The 10,672-nt window shown below is 40.5% G+C and overlaps 1 pseudogene; it reads right to left on the bottom strand.

Moving 5' to 3' along the window:
* Window positions 1-5,426: 5,426 nt before the first annotated feature.
* Window positions 5,427-8,529, bottom strand: LOC103726294 (annotated as a pseudogene).
* Window positions 8,530-10,672: the final 2,143 nt, after the last annotated feature.

The following is a 10,672-nucleotide window of genomic DNA, read 5'->3' on the forward strand; positions in this document are numbered from 1 at the left end:
AGTACTAGGGGATTTGATGTCCTCTTCTGATCTCCATGGGTATTGTACACACATGGTACACTTACATACATGTATGTGTGTTTTACATGTACACATAAATAATGAAAATAAATAAGTTAAAACTAAAAAAATAGAATAAGCTGTGTTTTTAGATTAAGAAACTAGAAAAGAAAGGAAAGCTCAATAAAAAGCAGAAGAGGGGACTGAGGATCTAGTCAGTGAGAGAAATAATGCTTGCTCAGCCCTGGGCTCAATTTCTAGTGCGGCAAAGAAGGGAAAAAGAAAAGAAAAAAGTAGAACATGCTAAATAAAAGATTTAGAGTGGGGGTCTGATGTGGTCGCTCATGGCTGCAGTCCCAGCTCTTGGGAGGTTAAGGCAGGAAGATTGCTTTTCGCTACAGTTTTTGCCTACAGTTGATTATTATATTTCTCTCATTCCTTCAAGATTGTTAGAGCTCCACTGTATGAAGAGGCTCCTTTCTTCACTTCATTTTTTATTAAACCATTCAATTATGTAAGTGTGGGCTGACAGGCCTTCCTTTCATTTTATAGCATAGTCTACAGCTGTATTTGATATTTCGTTCATATCATTCCAGCTTTGGCCACTGGGTGTTGGTTCACACTGTGTGTGTGTGTGTGTGTGTGTGTGTGTGTGTGTGTGTGTGTATTGTGAGGTGTTTCACCAGAGAAGACAACTCAGACAAAGTTTTGCCAAATGAAAATCTTTTATTAGCTGGCCATGGTGCTAGGGAAAGTTTTTATACAGAAAAACTACAACTGGGTGAGAAGTTTAAGTTTCCAAAGCTTAGGGGTGGAGAGCCCCCCTAATAATTCCTATTTTGCAAAATTAAGCCAAGCCAAACACACAGTATACAGAAGCCATAAATCTGTGGTTAGCAGGGGGCAACAGGAACATGCTAACCTGTTCTCACGACGACCAGTGTCCCATTGATGTGCTGGCAGCTGAGTTGCACCTCTCTACTCCCATACCATGGACCAACTGCTTTTTAGTTTCAGAGGCTAGATTCAGCCTAGACTTCAATATGGCATAACTATAGTTAAGAAGGTACCTTATCATGTGTGTGTGTGTGCATGTGTGTGTGTGTGTGTGTGCATCTTCAGGCAAGAGGTCAACCTTAGATACTGTTCTTAGAGCTCTTCACCTCATTTACGCACAGGTGTGTGCACATGTATGTGTAGATACACTAGCTTGTGTATGTGGGTCTGGAGGCCAGAGTATCCTCTATTGCTCTCCCCCTTAGTTTTTGAAGCAGGATCTCTCAGTGTACCTGAAGCTTGCTGTTTTGGCTAGACTAGAGTTACAAGTGCATATGCCACCACATTCAGATTTTTAAAAAATTATTTTTATTTTATGTGTATGAGTGTTATGCCTGCATGCATGTAAGTGCACCTGTGTCATGAAATGCCTGTGGAGGTCAGAAGAGGGTGTCAGACCCCCTGTAACTGGAGTTATAGATGGGTGTTAAAGTGCCATGTGGATGCTGGGATATGAATTCAGTTTCTCTGCAAGAACAACCAGTGTTCTTAATCTCTGAGCCATCTCTCCAGCTCCACATCCAGATTTTATATGAACGTAGAACGCCCAAACTCAGGTTCTCAAGCTTGCACAGCCCATACTTTGTCCACTGAGCCATCTCCCCAGCCCTCCACATTGTTTTTTTGAGATAGGATCTGTCATGGAAACAGAACACATGAATTTGGCTAGTCTGGCTGGCCAGTGAACCCCAGGGATCTTCCCAGCACTGAGATTACCAGCATGCACCATTACATCTGGCTTTTTTTCTAGGTGGATTCTAAGGGTGGAATTCATATCCTCATGTGTGTACGACAAGCACTTTACCAACTGAACCATCTCCTCAGCACCTTGCTCACATATTTTGAATACAGTTTTTATTTTGGAGTATTTACTTACGTAAAACATTTGTTAAAATAGCCTCTTAAAGAGCCAGTTTCCCCTGTTTTAAATATTTTACATTTCAGTGTGCATTAGTAAGCTAGAGATGCCCTATCAAGGTGCCAGAGGCTTAAATGACACAAATTTATTTTCTCATGATTCTGGAAGTTGGAGTCCAAGATCAAGCGGCCATCAGATTTAGTGTCTCCTATGATATCTCTCCTTGACTTTCAGGTGACTGGTGTCTCACTGTGATCTCCCCTGACACACCCTCAGCGTTGATGCTGTCTACATCCCCATCTCCTCTTTTTATGAGACTGTGTAAGTCATTGGATTAGGATAAACCCACGTGACCTCATTTTATCCTCCTAGCCTCCTCAAAGGCTTTGTCTCTCAACATAGCTAAATTCTCACCCATCTGGGCTCAGGGTTTCAGCATAGGCATGTGGAGAGGACACAGTTTGGCTCATGACATCAGGGGGATGAAAGAAACGACTAACACTGCCATCACTGTTAGCGGCGCCTCAGACCTCATTTGGATCTCACCGGTTCTTTTGTTGGTGTCTTCTTTTTGGGTCTGGATCCAACACAGGTAGCACACTGCAGCATACCCACTCTCCTCCGGCCTAAACTGGTACCTCAGTCTTCTCTCATTTTTCTTGATCCTTACCCTAATAGCAAACATTGGCCTAATATTTTTAGAATTCCCCTCAGTCAGTGTTTGATGGTATGCACTTATGCTTATGTGTGTGCGTGCGTGTGTGTGTGTGTGTGTGTGTGTGTGTGTGTGTGTGTGTGCGTGTGTGTGTGTGTTCAGACTGTGGTTATATGATTTTGGAAGGAAAACAGCAGAGGTGAACTCACCTTCTTGGTGCAGCATAACGGGGTTCCATGAGAGTCACGTGGTGTCACTGCTCCCTTTCATCACAAGGTAGTCCTTCCTAGCTTCACCCTTCTCAATTTACTTTCCCCTTTTTCTTTTTTCAGGTGTGTGTGGTATATGTACGTGCACATACATATTTGTGTGAGTGTGTGCATGTGTGTGTGGAAGCCAGAGGTAGATGTTGGGTGTCTTTCCCAGATTGCCCTCCACCTTTATTGTTTAGACATGGTTTTCTGTTGACCCTGAAGTTCATCAGTTCTACTAGGCTAACTGGCCAATGAGCTTCAGGGATCCACCTGTTTCGGCTCCCTCCACCTAGTGTTGTTACAGGTGCATGTGCCTCCACACTCAGCTTTGCACATGGGTTCTGGGAATCCGAACTCAGCTCCTCATGCTTATGCAGCAGGACTCCCCAGTCCCCCCGCCCAGTTCTTTTCTTTACAAGCAAATCACTGTGTGTAACCTCTCTCTGAAAGAAAAAGGGGGTGCCATACTCCACCTGTTGGAGGGAGTACTAAATAGTTTTTTTTTTTTTTTTAGTCTTTTTGAGACAGGGTCTTCCTATTGCTCCAGCTGGCCTGGAACTCACTATGTAGACCAGGCTGGCCTCAGAGAGATCCGCCTGCCTCTGCCTCCTGACTACTGGGTTAAAGGCGTGTGCCACCACACCCGCTTATCTGTATGATTCTGAAAGGTTTCTTCTCCATCACTTACTGTGTATGCTGTTATGTATTTACATCAGATGGAGTGATATATTCATTTTGTACTTTCAGTTATAACCAACTACTACAGCTATTTATTTTGCTAATTACAGTCTTCCAGCTTTGGTTACTGTTTCAAGCTCTTTCAGCTTAGTTCTTTTGTTCTTTGTCATGAGTTTGTATTCTTTTTGGATGCTGTCTTCCTGGTCTAATACTTTCCAGCTCTCTTTGTATTTATCTCCTCAGAGACTAATGAGCTGTTTCTCCAAGGAATCAGGCTCCCCTTACTGATATGTAGCAGGTCCAGCCAGCTACATAATTTGTTGGGCCCAGTGAAAAATGAAATGTAGAATTCTTGTTTAAAAATCAGAGAACCAGTGCCACAAAGATTCTAAAGTGGAAACTTTTTTCTTTGCTTTTGTGATCTCTTCACTTATTATGGTCCTTCTAACTGCAGAAAAATGAAATTTAAAAATCATTTGCAAGAACTGTAGTACTCATCTTGATTCATCAACTGTAAACACAAGTGTATGAGAAATCTGTATTTTATAGCTTGTGCATACATGTGGATTTCCTTCATACCAGAACACTCAACTGTTTTCACTGCACCTTGGTACACAGACTGTGGTTCGTTGATGAGCTAGACCCTGTTTCCCCTTTCTCTCAGCATGGGAGGTTGTCTAACACAGGGAAACCACATGAGTGAGGAAGGATGAGATGCTGTTCCTTGGCCATTAGTGTTTCTTACAAGTCAGTGTTTTTGCATTTGAACCAATTCTGGTTGGAACCCGAAGTGTGATCTCTCTGGCTGTCAACACCCCGTCTCTGTTTACCGACTTGCCTGTGATCATACTAGCCTTGTATTCATTTTGACTTCTCTGTCAGTGCTCACATTTCCTTGGCCCACTGAATTTCTATGCTCATGAAGATCAAAACTATTGTATGTGAATGAGGTAGCAATGCACACTATCCATGCATGTTTAATATGTCTTTTCTGCTTATGTTGAAACTCCATTATCTCCTTGGATTTCCCTTCCCAAACCCAAGTTCAAAGACAACACTGTAATAACTTTAGGATGGTTATTACAGCCTAAAGAAAATTAAATCAGGCCTAAAAGCTCTTCTCATACAAAACTGGTTCAAAGTAACTGCAGCAAACCAGCTCTGCAGGAGGCAGCATGGGTACCACATACGAATGGGTGACAAAGGGTGGCAGGAGATGAACTTGCATGTATGCATCATCTCTGCACATTATCCCATTGTTATTCAACTTCATTTTTGAAACAGAAGCACAAAGATAAAATTAATCAGGTTTTATGCTGACAACAGCAGAGCAGTGAAGCAAGGACAGGGCCACTCCGAGCCACGCGTGACTGCGTAAGTTAACTACCCATGAGGCTGATTCTCCTCAGCCTCGTGTCTCCCCACCTTTAGTAATAAAAACTCCAAGAGATCGTCACTCTTAAAAGCTTTGTAAGTGCGCCCTGAAGTACTATGAACTGAAAGCACAATGCTATACAGCAAATCTGTAGAAAGAACTTACGTCTGGCAGGCTAGGTGGCTCAGTGGATAGACGTGCCTGCTGTCAAGGCTGACAACCAGAGTTTGAATCCTGGAACCCACATAATGGAAGGAAGTCGTCCTCTGATCTTCACAGATGCACTGTAGTATGCCTCTCCCCATAAAAAATAAAAATTAAAAATTATTTATCTCATAAAACCAAAACTTAGTACCTACTGAATAATAGCATCTTGTTACACTAACTGCAGCCCCTGGCAGCCAACGTGCTAGTCTCTTTCCATGAATTTGACTATTTCAGAGAGCTCATAGAAGTGGGATCACGCAGTGTTTATACTGTAGTCGCTAAAGTTTGTTTAACATAAAGACCTGCAGATTTATTGTTACACATGTCAGAATTTCCTTCTTTTCAAAAACTGACCATAGCCACATTGTCATAATCATTCATCTGACTCTGGGATTTCTTCATTTCTATATCTGAACATAGAAAAAATGTATAATACTGCTGCGAACCCTGGAGTGTTAATATCCTGAGATCCTGGCGGCCACTCATTTGGCAGAAGGAAAGATGAGTGGAAAACATTATGGTTCTACTTTTAAATGTTTAAAGCAAATTCTATGTTGTATTCATACCTGTTGTGCTAGTTGCATAGGCATTGCAGGCATTGCATGACATTGGTACACTTACGTGTAGACATATGTTCATACACATAAAATAAAAAAAATTCTAAAAATTAAAAAAATATTGTGCTGGTGTCACTGCGTTGGCTCAGCAGGTTAAGGATTTTGTGCACAAGCGTGATGACCCAAGTTCAATCCTTGAACCCACATGTGTGCTGTGGAATGTACATCCCCCCAACACATATCATGCGTATGTGTGCACACACTCACATAAATAAAATTTAAAAATTGCTCTCACAATGCATTCTTTTCTTCTTTTAATTTTGGACTAACCTACAACTTTACCTGTTTGTGATGAACACCAGAAGTTGACACATCACACATTGGATAATGAGTAAATCAGAACAATGATCATGTCCCCAGAGGGCAGGGAGAGATTGGCAAATTGTCCCCATGTTTTCGTCTAGCTTTATACATTCAGGTCTTACATTAGACTAGTTAGTCCATTTTCAGCTGATTTTTAGGGTGATATGAGATAAAGATCCCTTTCATTCTTCTGCCTGAAGCTGGACAGTCACTGTTCCCATGACCGTTTCCGGAAAATACTGTCCTTTCATTGTGTATTCTTGGCTTCCTTGTCAAAGATCAGCTGACTGTGTATCTGGGATTTTTCTGGCTCTTTTTTCTAATGGTCTGTATGCTTCCTATTATTTCCAAACCACAATGTCTTAGTTATTAAATAGCTTTGTGATGTTTTGAAATCAAGAAGTTTGATGCCTTCAGCTTTGTTCTGTCTCAAGATTGCTTTGGCTCCTCAGGGCCTGTCATAGTCCCTTTGGATTGCTATACATGAGGACCACAGACTGGGTAATTCATAACAAGTGGAAATGTTATTTCCTCATTATTTTAGATAATGGGAATCCCTGTGCTTAAGGCACTGGCACCTGATTAGGGACTTTTTGCTTTTGAAATCTGAATTTCAGTCACAAGGGAGGAGCCTTCATTGACTACTAATTTCGTTTCTTTTACCTTTTTCTTTTGAGACAGGGTCTCATGTGGCCTAGCCTGGCCTTGAATTCACTTTGTAGCTAAGTCTAGACTTGAACTCCTGATCTTCCTGCTTCCAGCTGTGAAGTGCTGGGATTACAGGTATATGCCACCGCACCTGGTGCCAGATCAGTTCTTAAATGCTGCACCTCTTGTCACTGTCTGGATGGCAACACCTGGACTTTGAGCAGGATACCCTCAAACAAGAGCATTATGCTTTATGGCTCCAAATGGATTTTAGGATTTTAAAAATATTTCTGTAGAAAAACGTCATCTAGATTTTGATAAGGTTTTCACTGCATTTGTAGATCTTAGTAAATTGTATGGTAATTCACAAAAATCATTTCCTGAAATATAGACCACCATGACTATTGACTTATTAAAAAGTGTTGTAAATGTTCATGTATACTGGATGTGGGCTGCCCTTTGCCATAACAGTTGGGATTTGTTTCCCAGGCCTCCCTTCTGAACACAATCAGAAGTACTAGATACTTGCATTAGAGTGGTATAAGCTTCAATGATAGACTATACATATATCAAAAATAGGTTTAATGGGTTGGAGAGATGGCTCAGTGGTTGAGAGCATTTGCTGCTCTTTCAGAAGGCCTGGATTCTCTTCCCAGCACTCTTATGGCAGTTCACAACTGTCTGTAACTCCAGTTCCAGAAGATCTGATGCCCTCTTCTGACCTCCAAGGGCACTGCATGCACAGAATGCACTTGTATACATGCATATGCAAAACACTCATATACATAAAATTAAAAAAAATAGGTTAACAGAGAAAGCATATAAAGTTGCCTATTTCCATTTAACTCAGAGAGCATGTATGGTATGTCATGATTATTTATGATTTATCGCTCTGAAGCTAATGTACTCGCCACTGTTAAGTAATGTTATGCAGCACAGAATAATCAAATATTTACTGTCTTCTTCTGCATGGATTAAAAAAAAAACAACTATACTCTGTTCAGTACTGATAAACACCAAAGGACTGAGCATGGCATAGCCATTGGACACGAGCATCTGGACACAATGATGAGTCGGTCATTTTTCCACATAATTCTCAATGAGGACACAGTACAGTCCAAACAGCACATGGCCACGAAGAAACCCAGGAGCAGCAGAATGCTCCGGGTGGCCCTCTGCTCTGGAGATTCTTTTGGAGAAAGGCTGGTACTATGAAGGTACCGGGACTTCCTCTGATGTCTGCACAAGAGAATCACCATATACCCACTTGAGAGCACCAGGAGCCCTACAAGGGAGGCATCTCGGAAGATAGCCAGCACAGAAAGTGAAGGCTTGGTGAAATAATTCACAGGCCAAAGAGAACAGGACTTAGTGACCAATATCAGAATGTGTGAAGTCACATTGGGGGTAGCAACAATGGCCTTTAAGAAGTGACTGCTAATGGACATATAGAAGAGCCATAAGAAAAAAAAGCAGCCCAGGTTGTGACATAAGGATTTATGCTTGAACTTTGCCAAACAGGAACTTCTTGGGCTGAGGATGATGGCCTGGAGGATGCTCAGGTGGCAGGTGACACAAATGGAGAGGCTCCTCATCAGCCTCTACGAGGAGATAACTGATTTACATGTGAAGTCATCCCAAAAACCCTGAGACTCCAAAATATCTGTATCTATGAAGGCCATGGTCAGCAACATCACTACATGAATTAGAGCCAAGAGGCCAGTGATCAGGTTGGTGGGCTTGCATCTGTGCTCCTGAAAGAACATGAGCATGTGGAAGAGCAGAAGGATGGTACTGGCTGAGGTCCCAAAGGCAACCTCAGAAAAAAAGGCACTTCTTAGGCCAATGTTAGTGTACAATTTGTTGTTTCCGTTCATCTTATGGAGGAAAGAAACATGCAGTGAATGCCTCGGGATAAAGCAGGAAAAACTGTTTAATGTGTGTTGCCGTCTTCTCTATCTCAGCTAACACTATTGCTGTCATGAAGATGTGCAGACACAATGCCCCCTTTACAGTCATAACTGGATTTTGTATTCCATTGCTGCTCCCACAGTACAGAGGCTTTCTTATACAGTAAAAATTGTCATATGTTAGAGAAAATACTTCCTGATTATTACCTCATTTTTGTGTTTTTCAGGACAAGAACAATGTCTTATTTAGTCTTGATCTTCCTCCTCCTCCTCTTCCTCCTCCTCCTACTCCTCCTCCGCCTCCTCCTCCTCCTTCCCCTTCTTTCTTGAGACAGGGTTTCATGTAGCACAGTCTGGCCTCAAGGTCACTATGTAGCCGAGGATGACTTTGAATTTCTTATCCTTCTTCCCCCAACTCCCCAGTGCTGGGACTACAGGCGTGCATCATCAAACCTGATTTATGTGGTGCTGATCAAACCCAGGACACTGTGCATGCTGGGCAAGCACTCTACCAACTGAGCGACATCCTCAGTCCCTTGGTTTGCATCTTCTTGCTTGTCAGTACATAGTAAAACTTGTTTAATTTTTTGGTAGATTTGAATGAGGAAGATTGGGTAAAGTAGAAATGAGACTCTTTTAAGCAAAGAGCATCAACAAACTAAACATCTGCACAGTTGTGTTACATCAGTATTAACATTATTCTAACTTATTGCCAGATCAAATTTGATCTATTGCCATAGTGAATGCTGGTGCATGATTCCACCCTGGTTGAATTTACATCTGTGATCTGCCATACTGTGTGTGTGTGATCTTAGACAGTCTACAACACTGAGTTACAGATATCCTGTCTATAAAATATGCACGATCATATTTAGATACTAGAGGTGACATTTGAGAAAAAGATGAACTGTACATACCAAGCATGGAAGTGTTTCTGGCATATAATGATGCCTATTTAAACACTGATAATTGTTTTTATTACTATGCAGTTTCTCATACATGTGACTTGGGACACTTAATGCAGTTCTGTTAATAGTTGATCAATTCAATCTCTGCCAAAAGATAGAAGATACAAAGCTTATCAAAATCTTAGAGTATTCTCTGATGAAATTTTAGATTTTTTCTTTAACTTCTCCAAAAGAGTATGTATATCATATTTTAAAAATCATCATGCCAAAAATAACTAATCCATTTGAATAAAATCCAGTTATTAACCGATATAAACATAAGTTAATGTCTTTTTCTTTTTACATATATAGAATCAGTATGGCTGGTTGACACAATTAAAATAGAGTATAAGGATAAGTTACTTATTGACTATTTAGACCATGTAATTTTATAATATAAGTTACTAAGAGAATATGGAAATGTTAAAGATTATCTTTAAAAAATTTGTTTCAAATTATATGTATGTGTCTATGTGTTAGGTATGTGCAAGTGAGTACAGATGCCAGCAGAGGCCAGAAGAGGAGATCAGATCCCCTGGGGCTGGATTACAGGTGGTTTAGAGCCTCCCAGCTTGGGTGCTGGGATCCTCAGCCAGTACATGCTTGTATCTGCTGAGCCATCTCTCCAGTCCCCAAATTTTTAAATGGGAGATACCATTTAAAAACTCGCAGCCGAGGTAGTTGCTTGGTTAAGATACTAGAAAATGTAGATTATTTAAATTAGAATTTGTATAGCACAATTTGAATTTTCCAAAATATGAATCAAGTAAATCAACATTGATTTATCAATTTTTTTGTTTGCTTCTATGATAAACTCAAGAAAAAATATAAAAAATATTAATCAAAGGAAAGCTCTAGCACATTGCCCTCACATTCTGTGATGTTTATGTCCATATAAGTAGCAACTGCCTCTATTACTACTTTTATTTTAGGTAAGGCAAAATGTATACTGATGAAGTTTTAAAAAAACTCAAAAATAGGTAATATGAACATTTAACAAAAAATTGATCAGTAATTCTATAGTTGCCTTCTTTCATGTTATTTCTATGGAATATAGAAATATTTGCTTTAATTCAGGCTAATGTATTTGAAAAAATGTGAGTTTCCAAACACACAATACTACAAAACTACTGAAGTTGCATGTTTTAGTCATGTGTGAGTCA

The sequence above is a fragment of the Nannospalax galili genome, unplaced genomic scaffold (assembly GCF_000622305.1).
Source record: "Nannospalax galili isolate Female #2095 unplaced genomic scaffold, S.galili_v1.0 scaffold368, whole genome shotgun sequence".
Lineage (NCBI taxonomy): Eukaryota > Metazoa > Chordata > Mammalia > Rodentia > Spalacidae > Nannospalax > Nannospalax galili.